The following is a 16,817-nucleotide window of genomic DNA, read 5'->3' on the forward strand; positions in this document are numbered from 1 at the left end:
TCGGCTCCGACGCCTCCCCCGGGCGGTTGCAGGTACGGGGCGCCGCAGTTTGAGGCCTGGTCCTGGCTACGACTGAGGCCACACAACTTACTACACCCACCCCCCCCCCCCCCCGCCACCCCCATTCGCCAATAAACCAATTTCACCACCAATGCCCAAAAGGGCCTTGTGATCACAAGACAATAGTTAAGACGGTCTCTTGCTGAACAATGCGACCAATGGCAAAGTCCTGCAGACAGTTCACAAAACTGTTTCTTTTACTTCTACTTCTTCTTTCAAATACAATTCTCTGACTAAGCTGCATATGGTTGGAACCCATGATTTATGTTTCAGGCTGACTGAGTGATTTGACATCTTGCTGCCTCCAAGGGACTTTGATGAGGTTTGGAGCAGAGTATGTGGTCTGGAACCCTGGATGCCTGGAGATGTCGAGGCCTGGAGCTCATAACCGACTCCATTGCTTCTCTCCGAATGAGACGTCGAGGGTACGAGCCCATGATTGACTCCATTACTCCTCTCCGATTGAGGCAAGGATGTGAGCCCATGATCGACTCCATTGCCTCTCTCCATCTGAGGTGTCCAGCAAGTTTCAGGTCAACAAGGATGAGAACGGAGGATGGTGAGTGTTGGGCACCATCTGCCCGTGTTTGAAGAGTCTGCCTCTCTCTCTCTCTCTCTCTCTCTTACTAGCTGCTATCGGAGGAGTTTTGAGTTCCATGCTGTAAGGACTGATCAGTGAGGCTCTGGACTTGTTTTGGGGGGACTCTGAGGTTCATGTTGCACGTGTTCCTGAATTCCGGTTACTCTTTTTTCTGCTGTTTTTGAGCAAGTTTGATTGGGGGTGGGGGGGGGGCGATCAATACGGACTGGGGCGCCTCAGCAAATGGCCCTGCACGCTGCCTGCAGTGGGCTAGCGGCCAGCTGCTGAACTGAACGCCCGGTTTGATGGTTCATGTTCCGCATGCTTGCGCGCTTTTTCCCGTTTGCTCATTTTGATCTTTTTCACGTGTTGGGTGTTTGATGTTTTCTTGAATGGGTCCCACGGCGTTTCTTTGGTTTGCAGTTGCCTTCGGCAGGTTGAATCTCAGGGTTGTAGTCCATGAAGGTACTCTGAGTCTTTTTGAATCTTGGTTAGACTACATGCCTCCTGCGCACACCAACGCCTCTCTGTTGCAGGCAGCATCACAACCCAGCTCCTTCAGTCTCTCCGCCAACAGGCAACCTGCTGATGGGGCAGACCCGAGGTGGAGCCGGACCTTAAGTTCTTAATGTCCGGCGGTCTTGCAACAGTAAAAAATGCATTTAAAAAGGACAATACACCTGTAGAAGTTGCTGTGATTGATCTTACCGTTGGAGCATTTTAGGACCTATGTTGAGGCAAGTTACTGAAGTCAATGTTATAACATTCAGAGGCAAACTACAGCTTCCACAGACAACATGATAATGATCAGACAATCTGCTTTAATGGTGATAATTGGCAGCAAATGTTCCGGATACTGGGAAAAGTTTCTTTTCTCTTCTGTGAGATAGTCAAAGTCCAAGTAAATATATTATCAAAGTCTATATCTTACCTCATAGTACCTTGAGATTTGTTTTCTTGCAGGCATTTACAGGAAAATAAAATCATGCAATTTATAGAGAATTTACATAAACAAAAACTGATAAATATCTAATGTGCAAAAGACAAATTGTTCAATTACTGAGAACAAGCATTGTAGAGCCCCTGAAAGTGAGTCTATAGGTTGCGGAGTCTGTTCAGAGTTGTGGTGAGTGAAGTTATCCACACCAGTTCAGGGGCCTGATGGTTGTGGGGTAATAACTGTTCCTGAACCTGGTGGTGTGGGACCTCAGGCTCATTGTGGTGAGTGAAGTTATCCACACTGGTTCAGGAGCCTGATGGTTGTGGGGTAATAACTGTTCCCGAACCTGGTGGTGTGGGACCTGAGGCTCATTGTGGTGAGTGAAGTTATCCACACTGGTTCAGGAGCCTGATGGTTGTGGGGTAATAACTGTTCCTGAGCCTGGTGGTGTGGGACCTGAGGCTCATTGAGGTGAGTGAAGTTATCCACACTGGTTCAGGAGCCTGATGGTTGTGGGGTAATAACTGTTCCTGAACCTGGTGGTGTGGGACCTGAGGCTCATTGTGGTGAGTGAAGTTATCCACACTGGTTCAGGAGCCTGATGGTTGTGGGGTGATTACTAAATACTTTATTAATCACACTTCTTCTGTAAATGATCACTGCAAACAGTAGCCCGTAACATCCCTGTCAGAGTTGAGCTTTTGAACCACCTGTTTGACCGGACACTTTCTCGGTGTGAGCTGAACTCTGAAGGTGCAGCACTCTGAAGGTGAAGGTTGTGTTGTGTTGAGTACGGGGCGAATCGAGGTGGCGGGGACCAGCCCTGAGAGCAGAGAATGACCCACATCTCCTCCATTTCACAGACATCTTCCCGCTGTCCTCGCCTGCCATCCCATGAGCCTCTGCAACTTCAATGACACTCACCACCAGACACATCTTCACTCACCCTTTACTCTCCACCTTCCACAGGGATCACTCCTTCAAAGATTCCCTTGTCAGGTTTGTATGTGGTGACATGTATGTATACTGATAATAAATTTTATTTTGAACTTTGAACATGCATGCCTGTTGGGGTCGTCTACCGTATCCAGTGTGGCTCAGTTTCTTATTCCACCCACCTACCACGTTCCAGCTTGTCCTCCTCCCCCTACCTTCTTATTCTCCCCACTTCCTTTCCAGTCCTAAAGAAGGGTCTCGGCCCCAAACATTGATTGTTCATTCTTTTCCTGTTTTCATGATTTAAATTTTATTGAATTCTTTTACAATTTTTCCCCGAACCCTTGAGTCAGTGTTGAAATTATGTAAATCATAGCTTACAAAACAAAAAAATTATTCATAAAATAAAAACAGTCGTGGCAGAAATAAATATCAATATAATAACCATGTGTGTCTATTTAGACCTCTAATAACATAAAATACCGCCTTTCAGCAATATGCTTCATCACTAAGCTTCACCACTATTTCCCCACCCCCAGGAAACCTAAATATTTGCCCCATTTTTGTGTATACATGTCCAATCTATCAAACTGTTTGTAAGACATGCGTTCAAAAGCTGCCACTTTAGCTATTTCTGTGACCTACTCCTGAAACAACGGTCCCCCCCAAATTCCTCCAACCTCTAAGTATAATTTGTCTTCCGACCATTATACTGTCTGGATCCAATTTTGAGAGTGTTTATCCCAAGTAATCCAAATGTGCGTCTCCCAAGACAAAAAGTCTGGGGCAGAAAGGGAGTTGAATTCCTGAAACTTCACCAATATACTTATATATCATAATCAAAATTCTTGAATTCTGGGACAGGCCCAGAGCACGTGTACTAAGTCCCCTTTATCCGCCTCACAGCGCCAACATTCAGGGGTATTTTTCAACCCTAATCTATGTAACTTTGCTGGAGTCTAATAGAAACGGTGTCGGATCTTAAACTGAATAAGGCACACCCTCAGATCTCTTGACATTTTTGCGAATTTTGTCCCACTCCTTTGTCTCGAAAGTCACACTCAGGTCTTTTTCCCATGCTCTTTTAAGACCCAGTGGAAATTTGTCCCCGGAGATTTGTGTTAAAGCTGAATAATAAGTTGAGGCTTCGTGACCTTTACCATATGCAGCCAGTACAGTCGACACTATCGTAGCAACGTGTGGGGGGGGGTGGGGTTGCTATGTAGAACCAAAAGTTGTATGTAGCAAATGACGCAGTTGAAGATATCTCCAAAATTGTAACCTAGGGATATCATACTGTTGGGTTAATTGATTAAAAGATTTTAAACTATCACCATTATAAAGGTCTCCCAATTTAATTATGCCTTTCCCTTGCCATTCCCTCCAGAAGAAAGGAGACATCAATACACAACTTTGGGTTCATCCAGATAGTTGAGGCTTCATTCAAGTATGGATTAAATTTAAATAATCTGGCTATCTTATTCCAGATGAAATGCATATGTGATATAATTGGGTGAGACCTTGCCTCAGGGGGTAACTTGATAGACAAACATTGTAACGGAGGGATGGGAGGAGGAGCAGAACACTCAATACGATACCAAGGAGGCGTTGTCTCCGGAGGGAGAGACCAGTGTGCTAAATGTCTAAGAGTAAAGGCGGGTGATTGATGACTTTTGAAGAATTAATTAACAAATATTCTCTCACTCATACACACTTTCTGCAATATCTTCAGGTTAGACTTTTTTTACAACAATATTTATCTAAGTTTCCATATTTGCAATAATCTGATTAGTTGGATACTATTTTGAATTTGAATCCTTTAATGAGTGGTTCCATTGGTAGAATTTATAATTTATTTTTACTACAAGAAGAGAACCTCTCATTAAAAATTAAACAAGATTGGGAGAGAGAACTTAATATGACCTTTGTTAATGAAGATTGGTTGTGAGTTTTGAAAAAGGTAAATTCTTCTTCTATATGTGCCAATCACTGTTCAATTCAGTTTAAAATTGTTCACTGGTATTATTTAACAAAGGGGAGACTATCCAAAATATTTCCTAGCATAGACAATTACTGCAATAGGTGTAAAACTGAAGTAGCTACTTTGTCACATATGTTCTGGTCATATTCTTCATTAAAATCTTTTTGGAAATCTTTATTTTCTACAATTTCTAAAGCTCTGAAAATTAATTTACAACCTAATAGATTGACTGTTCTATTTGGAATAGTTCCGCATCATATTCAGGGTATTTCATCTTCAGATCAACGGGTAATTGCATTTGTTACATTATTGGCAAGAAGGGCTGTTTTATTAAAATGTAAAGATACCTCTGTCCCTACATTAATTGAATGGTTTTCTCAAGTAATATGTCTCAGTTTGGAAAAAATTAGAACTTTTGATCCTCGATTCGATTTCAAGAGAAGATGGGGCTCTTTTGCCAAATATTATCATTTAATTTGAATTATTTTATATAGTTTCCTTCCAATCTTATACTATATAAACATGAATTGGCGGTTGATGATTCTTTTTCTATATATATATATAGATGATGCTAAGACACATTGCTCCAGGGGTTGATTCCTGATGGATTTTTTTTCCTTTTTTTTGTAGTCAGTGGGTTTTTTTTCCAGTTAGTTGGGGTTCATTTTTTTTCCTTCTTTTCCTTATATATAAATATTTTTTTCATTTGCATATGCTATGATCAGCTTTTTTCTTTTCAGCTTTATTAATTGCATATATATCAATTTGTTGAAGTTTTGTATCATTTTATAGCTGTAGATTATGTACCAATAAAAAGAAAAAAAAGAGTAAAGTCACAGTAATAGTCTATTAACTTTGGCAAACCTAAGCCCCCCTTTCAACTGGCAACTGTAATTTGTTAAAGTTTAAGCTTGGGTGTTTACCATTCCAAATAAAAGCCTTAATTATTTTATCAAATTGCTTAAAATATGTTAATGGCATTTGAACGATGGGAACAGATAATTAACCTTTGGAATGCTATTCATCTTCAAGGCATTTACTTTTCCCGACATTGACAAATACAATGATGACCATCTGTCTACATCACATGAAATTCTCCGCAATAATGGATCAAAATTTACCTTTACTAAATCCTTCAATTGAGGGGGAAAGTTAATACCTAAATACTGTATGCCCTTCTTTAGCCAGTGAAATTGGCCTGGGTAAAGAGCAGATGCAGGGAAATATGCAGTCAACAGTAGTGCTTCTAATTTTGTCCAATTAACCTTATAGCCTGAGAATCTAGAGTAAGACTTTATAATGTTAAAAAGATATGCACCGACCAACTGGGTTCCGATATAAATAATAAGATATCATCCACATAAGGCATCAGTTTATGAACCTGTCCTCCTACAGATATCCCTATAAAGTTCTCATTCTGTCTGATAGCTGCTGCCTGGGGCTCCAAAGCTAGACAGAACAACATTGGGGAAAGTGGGGAACCCTGTCGGGTACCCCTTCTGAGAGAGAAGTAAGGTGAAATGTAACCACTAGTTTGAACCGCTGCTTCACGGTTACTGTATAACAGTCTAATCCATTTTAAAAAGATGGGTCCAAATCCAAAAAAATTGAAGAATCTTAAACAAATAGCCCCATTCCACCCGATCAAATGCCTTTTCAGCATCGAGTGAGATCGCTGCTATAGGTGACTGGTTGATCGATTATTCTTTTCAATAGATGCTGCCTGGCCTGCTGAGCACTTTGTGTTGCAGAAGTATTGATCGCTTTTACACTCGAGAATTCATACATTAGCAGGAATGATAACTGATTTTGCTGTGTCTGGCACCGAACACCAAGGCCAATTACAACTATAGATTAAATCAGCACAGACCAGCGACTGTGATATTCCAATCTGCAACAGGAAGACTGCAGTGGCAGGGTGGAGATACGTCTCTACCAAAGGAGATGTAAGTCATTCCTTCCCTCCGCTAGCCTACAGGTCACTCCTGGGCAAGGTGTAGCACTTGCTTAGGCCCTCCCTCCAATCAGGGTCATATGAGGCCATGGGAGCAGGTGGTGGATGGTCGTATGAGTGGCCAGTGCAGATCACAAGTCCTGGTTATGTGACCGCTGACACCAGGCAGACAATCTCTGAAGAGTATTGATAATGGCTGGGGTCACCCGTCTTGTAAAGGCACTGCCCAGAAGAAGGCAACGGCAAACCAGTTCTGTGGAGAAATTTGCCAAGAACAATCACTGTCATGGAAAGCCCATGATCGCCCACGTCACACAGCGTAGCACAGAATGATGATGTCATACAGCGCGGCACATAATGATGATGATGAACAGGAAGAAAAGTGTAGTTTCTCGATTAGTCACCATAATTTGTAATTAGACTTTCTAACTGGAACAGTCAAGAGAGCCTGCTCAATTAATCAGGGTGCCATGGTAACGTAGCGGTTAGAGCGACATTATTACAGCTCAGGGCATTCCCGAGTTCAGAGTTTAATTCCGGTGCCATCTGTAAGGAGTTTGTATGTTCTCCTGTTGAATTGCGCGAGTTTCCTTCAGGTGCTCTGGTTTCCTCCCACAGTCCAAAGACGTACCAGTCAGTAGGTTCATTAGTCATTGCAAATTGCCCCTTGATTAGGCTATTGCTAAACCGCTGGGTTGCCGAGCAGTGCAGCTCGTTGGGCGGAAGGGCCTGCTCCGCGCTGGATCTCTAAATAAATAAAAGTTCAACTTCCGTAGCTGCCTTAACAGGCACTGAAAATCAATCGGAATATCCGCTTCAGGGTCGTGTTGGGATCTGTGTGCTGGAGTCAGCAAGAGGGAATTACCACAGAACTGCTCCACCGCCTGGGGTGGTGTGGAGGCTGAACTGTTCTCAAGAGACATTCCCTCTAATAGGCACCAGTGCACGGCCGCACAGTAACTAAAATGTTCCTGCTCACATAGCCTTTGTCGCCACACAGTTGGAATAAAGACAGGCGAGAAAACAGTTTACGAGAGGTGTAAGATTCTCTTTGTTGTACTGTGTTTCATTACGCCCTTCAATTTGGGGCGGCGTAGTTAGCACAGCACTTTACCGTACGAGCGACCCAGATTCAATTCCCGTGTGGTCATTCTAGTCAGAGCCTCCTGTACCTAATAAAGTGGCCACTGAGTGTACGTTCATGGTCTCCTGCTCCTGTGGCCCATCCACTCCAAGGATTGACACGTTCTGCGTTCAGAGACGCTCTTCTGCACACCACTGTTGTAACGTGTGGTTATTTCAGTTACTGTCGCCTTCCTGTCAGCTTGAGCCAGTCTGGCCATTCTCCTCCAACCTCTCTCATTAACAAGGTGTCTTCGCCCACAGAACTGCCGCTCACCGGCTGTGTTTCTGTTTCCCGCACCGTTCTCCGTAAACTCTGTGAAAATCCCCGGAGATCGGCAATTTGGGGGACACTCAAATCATCCTGCCTGACACGAACATCATTCCACAAAGTCATTTAGATCACATTTCTTCCCCATTCTGTTTGGTCTGAACAACAGCTGAACCTTGTGATTGTGTCTGCATGCTTTTATGCATTGAGTTACTGCCACATGATTGGCTGATTGTACAGGTGTACCTAATAAAGTGGCCACTGAGTGCAGATTCACTCTCCACTCGGTTTTCCCAAAAACTTTAGCACGCTTCCCTTTCCTGCTTCCTCTTCCACTTTCATAAAACTCTTAATTCCTTTGTAAAGCCTTGTGGCATATCCCAGGGTCCAAGATTCCTCTGTGAATGCTTATAAAGCTCCCTTCAGCATCAGCTCAGGAGAGGAAGAAAAATTCAAAGTAACTATTAAAAAGTTAAAAGGTCAAACGTGAAGCTACCCATTTTAACCCCAGCCCACTCTTAATATTCAGTGTCCCAGGTATCCGCTTCCCCCGGTTGTGCCCTCTGCGTATCAGTGAGACCCGACATAGATTGGGGGACTGAGCATCTTCACCCCATCTGCCACAAAAACAGGATCGCCCGGTGCCCACCCATTTCAATTCTACTTCCCATTCCCATGTCAGTCCACGGCCTCCTCGACTGCCACGATGAGGCCACCCTCAGGATGGAGGAGCAATACGTTATATCCCGTCTGGGTAGCCCTCCAACCCGATGGCATGAACATCGATTTCTCAGACTTCCAGTGATTGCACCCCTCCCTTCACCACCCCCCATTCCCATTTCCCTCTCTCACCTTGTCTCCCTACCTGCCCATCACCTCCCTCTGGTGCTCCTCCCACTTCCCTTTCCTCCATTGTCCTCTACCCTCTCCTATCAGATTCCCCCTCCATATCTCTTTCACCAATCAATTTCCCAGCTCTTGATTTCACTGCTCCTGGTTTCACCCATCACCCGTCTCCTTCTTTTCCTTCCTCCCCTCCCCCACCGTCTTACTCTGACTTTTCCCCTCCCTTTCCGGTCCTGATGAAGGGTCTCGGCCCAAAATGGCGACTCCTCACTCTTTCTCGTGGATGCTGCTCGACCTGCTGAGTTCCTCCAGCACCTTGTGCGTGTTGCTCTCAATATTCTAACCTCCAAAGGAGCCAGACTCATTTTATGTCCACTTGGTTCACACTTACTGCAACCAGGCAGGATTGACGCGAATTATGTGGCGTTTTGATTTATGCGCTTGCTGACATCTGTTACCATATGCACAGCGTTAACCATAAACGCACGGACAAACAACAACCCCAGCCAGCACAAAACTACGAAAACCTGCTCTTGGCTCGGAACTTCTGACTAGAAAGTCATCTGCAGTCAGGTGCTGTGAAGGTTTGCAGGGAGAGAAGACAGGTGTCGACTCAAATGAAGGCCCAACACAGACCGGGCCTGAGTGCAAGGTTTTCCCTGATACTTTCAACTCCACCACCAACCATACACCCCACCCACCCTCCACGCTGCAACTCACATCCAGAGTTCCAACAGGACTGGAGCGAACTCTCAAAGTTAGGGCATCACGGTTAGCACGACACCATTACACCTCGGGCCATCGGAGCTCAGAGCTCAACTTTAATCCGTCCGGAAGGAGTTTTCTATGCTCCTCCTCGTGACATACGTGGGTTTCCTCCGGGTGCTCGGGCTTCCTCCCACAGTCCAAAGACAGACTGGTTAGTAGGTTCATTGGTCGGCGTAAACTGTCCCGTCATTGTCGGCTGCTGCTCAGTCAGCTGGAACGGCCTGTTCCGTACTGTAACTCCAAATAAAGAAATCACGTTGAGAGGGTGGTTAAGGTGAAGTGTGGTGAGCTGGCCTTCATCAGTCAGGGGACTGAGCTGAAGAGCCTCAGGGTAATGTTGCAACTCCATAATACTGGTCACCTCATTACAGGCAGGATGAGGGAACTTTAGAGAGGGTGCAGAGGAGATTCACCAGGATGCTGTCTGGATTAGAGAGGGTGCAGAGGAGATTCACCAGTATGCTGTCTGGATTAGGGAGGGTGCAGAGGAGATTCACCAGGACGCTGTCTGGATTAGAGAGGATGCAGAGGAGATTTACCAGGATGCTGTCTGGATTAGAGAGGGTGCAGAGCAGATTTACCAGGGTGCTGTCTGGATTAGAGAGCATGCAGAGGAGATTTACCAGGATGCTGCCTGGATTAGAGAGGGTGCAGAGGAGATTTACCAGGATGCTGACTGGATTAGAGAGGGTGCAGAGGAGATTTACCAGGATGCTGTCTGGATTAGAGAGGGTGCAGAGGAGATTCTCCAGGACGCTGTCTGGATTAGAGAGGATGCAGAGGAGATTTACCAGGATGCTGTCTGGATTAGAGAGCATGCAGAGGAGATTTACCAGGATGCTGCCTGGATTAGAGAGGGTGCAGAGGAGATTTACCAGGATGCTGACTGGATTAGAGAGGGTGCAGAGGAGATTCACCAGGATGCTGTCTGGATTAGAGAGGGTGCAGAGGAGATTCACCAGGACGCTGCCTGGATTAGAGAGGGTGTAGAGGAGATTTACCAGAATGCTGCCTGGATTAGAGAGGGTGCAGAGGAGATTCACCAGGATGCTGCCTGGATTAGAGAGGGTGCAGAGGAGATTCACCAGGATGCTGTCCGGATTAGAGAGGGTGCAGAGGAGATTTACCAGGATGCTGCCTGGATTAGAGAGGGTGTAGAGGAGATTTACCAGGATGCTGCCTGGATTAGAGAGGGTGCAGAGGGGATTTACCAGGGTGTTGTCTGCATTAGAGAGGATGCAGAGGAGATTTACCAGGGTGCTGTCTGGATTAGAGAGGGTGCAGAGGAGATTTACCAGGGTGCTGCCTGGATTAGAGAGGGTGCAGAGGAGATTTACCAGGATGCTGTCTAGATTAGAGAGCATATCTTAAGAGGATAGGTTGAGTGATGAGCGAGGGCTTTTCTCTTTGGAGTGAAGCAGGATGAGAGGTGGCTTGATAGAGGTATACAAAATGAGAAGATACACGGATCATGTGGCCAGCCGGAGACATTATCCCATGGCAGAAATGCCGAATGTGAGCGGGCATCATTCTAAGGTGATTGGAGGGAAGTATGGGGGCGGGGGGTGGGGGGAATATCAGAGGTAAGTTTTGTTACACAGTGGTGAGTGTGGATGAAAGTAAGTGAGGCGATGTCAATGATAAGTTTCTTTTTCACACTGAGAATAGTGGGCACTGCCGGAGTACAGTTAAAGGCAGGTGTATTAACACTTAAGAAACTCTTAGGTAGGCACATTGATGATAGAGAAATGGAGGGCTATGTGGGAGGGAAAGTTAGATTTATCCTGAGGTAGATTAAAGTACTGGCACAACACCGTGCACCAAAATGCCTCTATGTTATACTGCTCTATGTAATCTTCAAAACTACCGGAAACCAGCAGCAAGTGCACTCCAAATGCAAGGTCACCACAACTTTGGTGGCTCTGCTAAAGTAGCCGATGATGCTGGTCTTCACAGGAGCAAGATGCTAGGCTCCCAAAGTTAGCATCATTCACTTAACGGGCTTAGCACTCAACATCGGTAAGGTAACCAACTTGCCCCTCCTTCCCTCTGGAAAATATCAACCACTTTCCACCCCTTGGGAGCCACCTCTCAAAAAAAACATACACTTAACAGCCTGACCTAATGATGATCTTATTGCATTTTGTGTGTGAACTTCCCAAACCCCAATGGCTGTACTTACAGTACACGGATAACTAGCAACAAACAGAACGAGAGGTTACTGAATAAAAACACAAAATGCTCAGCAGGCCAGACAGCATCTATGGGAGGAGATGCTTCAGACTAGATGCTACAGACTAGATGGGCTGAAGGGCCTGTTTCTGTGTTGCAATGTTCTATTTCTCTATGACTCTATGAAACTAAACTTTAAAAGCTGAAACAGAAGGCACCAGATCACGTTACTAAGAGCGAGTCGCTTAAGAAGAACACAAGAAATTCTAAATGATTAATGACTCTCGTTAAACAAAGATTAACCTGCTTCAGAGACAGGTCCTTCAACCTTTCTGCCAGACCATCTGAGCAGAGCTCATCTTCCGAAACCCTTCCTCATATCAGATTCCCTCTTCAGATCTTCATCTTTTCCACGTATCACTTCATCGCCTCTTCCCCGTCCACCTACCTTCCACCTCATCTGGGTTCACATATTACCTTCTTGTACTCCTTCCCCTCTCCCTCCTTATTCTCGCTTCTTACCCCCACCCCGACTTTTCCTCTCCCGATGAAAGGTGCCAAAACGTCGACTGCTTATTCCTCTCCATGGGTGCTGCCTGACCTCCGGCATTTTGCGCTGCTCTGGATCTTGTAATGAGCTCTCCAGGCCTGTGTGGGGCGCCAGGCGCATTGGTCACCAAGGATTTCAAGAACAACTCAAATGGTTAATCTTTGTTTAACGAGAGTCACTAATCATTTAGAATTTCTTGTGTTCTTCTTGAGCGACTCGCTCTTAGTAACGTGATCTGGTGCCTTCTGTTTCGGCTTTTAAAGTTTAGTTTCATAGAGTCATAGAGAAATAGAACATTGCAACACAGAAACAGGCCCTTCAGCCCATCTAGTCTGTGCCAAACTATTTAAACTGTCTACTCCCATTGAACCGCACCAAGACCATAGCCCTCCATACCCCTACTGTCCACATACCCATCTAAACTTCTCTCAAATGTTGAAATCAAGCTCACAAGCACCACTCGCACTGGCAGCTCGTTCCACACACTCATCTGAGTGAAGAAGTTTCCCTCATGTTCCCTTAAACATTTCACCTTTCACCCTTAACCCATGACCTCTAGTTGTATTCCCACCCGACCTCAGTGGAAAAAGCCTGCTTGCATTTACCCTATCTATAACTTTGAATTGAATTGACTTTATTACTTACATTCTTCACATACACGAGGTGTAAAAATCTTTATGTTACATCTCCGTCGAAATGTGCAATGTGCAATTTATAGTAATTTATAATAAATAGTATGTACAGTAGGAAAGTCAATATAACATAGAAATACAGTTACGTCAGCATGAATTAATCAGTCTGATGGTCTGGTGGAAGAAGCTGTCCTGGAGCCTGTTGCTCCTGGATTTTATGCTGTGGTACCGTTTCCTGGAGAGTTGCAGCTGCAACAGATTGTGGTTGGGGTGACTCAGGTCCCCAGTGATCCTTTGGGCCCTTTTTACACACCAGTCTTTGTAAATGTCCTGAATAGTGGGAAGTTCACATCTACAGATGCTCTGGGCTGTCCGCACCACTCTCTGCAGAGTCCTACATTTGAGGGAAGAACTGTTCCCATACCAGGCAGTGATGCAGCCAGTCACGATGCTCTCACTTGTGCCCATATAGAAAGTTCTACGGATTTGGGGGCCCGTACCAAACTTCTTCAACAGTCTGAGGTGAAAGAGGTGCTGTTGTGCCCTTTTCACCACACAGTTGGTGTGTACAGACCGCGTGAGATCCTCGGTGATGTGGATGCCGAGGAACTTAAAGCTGTTCAAATCTCCCTTCAATTTCCTACATTTTTGGGAATAAAGTTCTAACCTGTTCAACCTGACCCGGCAACATCCTTGTAAATTTTCTCTGTATTCTTTCAACCCTATTTACATCTTTCCTGTGGGTAGGTGACCAAAACTGCACACAATGCTCCAAATTAGGCCTCACCAACATCTTATACAACTTCAACATAACGTCCCATCTCTTTGATTTCTGAAGGCCAATGTGCCAGTACCTTTCGTCACAACCCTATCTACCTATGCCGCCACTTTCACTGAATTATGGACCTGTATTTCCAGGTCTCTCTGTTCTACCTCACTCCTCACTGCCCTATCGTTCACTGTGTAAGATGGTTGGTCCTACCGAGGTGCAAAACCTCACACTTGTCTGCATTAAATTCCAGAATGGACTACCTATTAAGTAACTCCATTGATAAAGATTAGCAGAATCTCTTGTTTAATATTTGCAACTCTTCAGACTATCAATTTTGTATTTTGCTCTTCCGTAATGGAAATGTTGTCAGAGTGAAGAGGTCTTTCCTGCGTTACTCCAGGAGTATATATTAAAAAAAGATTAAATTCTTCCGTATGTACAACACAAATAGATGCAGTGTTGTGTGAGGCCAGGTTACAAGCTTAGCACACATTTCCCACCTTCCAGTAGTTGATCGAACACGAGGTACAAGTGTCAGGCGGAGTACTGGGGTTCTCCGTTGGTCAGGGTCGTCCATGGAGGTTACGTCCCAGCTGTCTAAGTGATACGCAAGCCAGGGCAGTACGATATGGAGAGCAAGCTCCCCCCTCCACGTAGCTGATGAATGTAGAGGCACTGCGGAGACCGATGCAGTTTTGCACCAGCAGTATTGCAGGATTTGCCAGTCGATATTGCACTGCCTTAAGGACTCCAGCTCTGGACTTTTCCCTCAGGGTCTATTACTGAAGTCCTCCCCGTGAGTGGGTTTCACCTCAAGGCAGTGAAGGTTTGAGATCAGAGTTTCCTTTCCCCAGGGTGAGCTGCCAACCACAGCTGATGAGCCCCGTCTGCCCGAAGCGACTGGTTTTAACGCACCAGTAACCCGCCTGTTCCCCTTCCCGTCAGTAGAAACGGTTCGGCCGACAAGCCCCATCTGCCCGGACTGAGGCAGAGTAGCACAAATCATAACCACGTGTTTACACAAAAATGTTCTTTCTCTGATCCCCCCACCGCTGCAGAGAATGAAAGTACAGGCAGCAGTCTGGAGGAGGGAGGAGGGAATGGTGGGAGCACGGCACACCCTGCCAGGGGTGGTGGTAGAGGCCAATGCATTACGGACATTTACGAGGCCGTTTGATAAGCACGTGGGTAACAGAAAAATGGGGGGGGGGGAGTTATGTGGGAGGGAAGGGTTAGATTGATCTTGGTTAAAAGGTCAGCACAACGTCATGGGCCAAAGGGTCTGTAATGTGCTGTAACACTCTACGATCAGGGGCTGGAGAAATGTATAGTGGGGGGGGAGGGTGCAGGTGTGTTTATTTTATAGAGAATGGTGAATGTGTGGGATGGGGTGATGAGATGCACGTACGTTAGGGACATTGAAGAAACTCTTAGACGGGTACGTGGATAGAAGAATGGGGGGCTATGTGGGAGGGAAGGGTTAGACCGATCCTGGAGCAGATTAAAGATTTTGCATATTGCTTGTCAGCATTTTTCTGTCTGCCGTAAATGTCTGCAGGAAAATGAATCTCAGGGTAGCTCCAGAAAAAGAGAACTCTGACCAAGGGTCTCGGCCCGAAACGTCGACAGTGCTTCTCCCTATAGATGCTGCCTGGCCTGCTGTGTTCCACCAGCATTTTGTGTGGGTTACTCTTTCAACTTATTGTCTTATATCGTGTTTTTTGCTTGTATTCTTTTTCCTCTTTTGCTATTTGCGCTTTTTTTTACGCCTGGAGACACTGATGATTTTCTTTGCATGGGTTCCACGGTGTTTCTTTGTTTCGTGCCTCTCAACGGGGAAGATGCTTCTCAGGGTTGTATACCACATACAAGCTTTGATAATAAATTTGCTTTAAGCAGGTCAGCACAGCATCGTGGGCTGAAGGGCCTGTACTGTGCTGTATTGCTCTATGTTCGTTTGAGAATGGGGAAGAGCGGAGGACTGGAGTGGGGAAGGGGGAGGGGTGAGGGTCAACATGTGAGAGGATCATTTTGTTAGGTCGAGTATGATGGCAGAATGTAGTATTAATGGTAAGACTCTTGGCAGTGTGGAGGATCAGAGGGATCTTGGGGTCTGAGTCCATAGGACACTCAAAGCAGCTGCACAGGTTGACTTTGTGGTTAAGAAGGCATACGGTGTATTGGCCTTCATTAATCGTGGAATTGACTTTAAGAGCCGAGAGGTAATGTTGCAGCTATATAGGACCCTGGTCAGACCCCACTTGGAGTACTGTGCTCAGTTCTGGTTGCCTCACTACAGGAAGGATCTGGAAGCCATAGAAAGGGTGCAGAGGAGATTTACAAGGATGTTGCCTGGATTAGGGAGCATGCCTTATGAAAACAGGTTGAGTGAACTTGGCCTTCTCTCCTTGGAGCAACAGAGGATGAGAGGTGACCTGATAGAGGTGTATAAGATGATGAGAGGCATTGATCATGTGGATAGTCAGAGGCTTTTTCCCAGGGCTGGAATGGTTGCTACAAGAGGACACAGGTTTAAGGTACTGGGGAGTAGGTACAGAGGAGATGTCAGGGGTAGGTTTTTTACTCAGAGAGTGGTGAGTGCGTGGAATGGGCTGCCAGCAACAGTGGTGGAGGCGGATACAATATGACCTTTTAAGAGACTTTTGGATAGGTACATGGAGCTTAGGAAAATAGAGGGCTATGGGTAAGCCTAGTAATTTCTAGGGTAGGGACATGTTCGGCACAACTTTGTGGGCTGAAGGGCCTGTAGGTTTTCTATGTTTCTATGATCCTGACCAATGGGAGTGCCGGGATGCGTGTTCTTCTGAGTTTTTTAAAGCCCAATAACATTGTTGGCGGAATATCGGAGTGAGGAATTTTATGTATTCATTTAGGGACGCAGTGTGAAGCAGGCCTTTCCGGCCTAGCCAATCCACATCCACTCAAAATACCCCTAATGATCCAACCTCCACAAGCCTCTGGAGTAGAGAATTCCAGAAATTCCACAGGACCGGCTCTTCCGGATCAACGATCCATGCCACCAGCAACCCACCTATTTAACTGTAGCCTGAACACAGGACAATTTAAGACGACTATTTAACCTACCAACCGGTATTTCTTTGGGCCGCGTTCGAGGGAACCGGAGCACTCGGAGGAAACCCACGTGCACATGGGAAGGAACGTACAGACTGTCTTACAGGGAATGTCGGAATTGGACTCCGGAATTCCAGCAC

General features: G+C 45.6%; 1 protein-coding gene across 1 annotated transcript in view; it reads right to left on the reverse strand.

Annotated features, from left to right (window-relative positions):
• The window catches only part of LOC140737369 (SPARC-related modular calcium-binding protein 1-like), a 237,157-nt gene that overhangs the window by 74,451 nt on the left and 145,889 nt on the right, over nucleotides 1-16,817 (reverse strand). The window lies entirely within an intron of this gene.

This window comes from Hemitrygon akajei, chromosome 12 (genome assembly GCF_048418815.1).
Source record: "Hemitrygon akajei chromosome 12, sHemAka1.3, whole genome shotgun sequence".
Taxonomy (NCBI): domain Eukaryota; kingdom Metazoa; phylum Chordata; class Chondrichthyes; order Myliobatiformes; family Dasyatidae; genus Hemitrygon; species Hemitrygon akajei.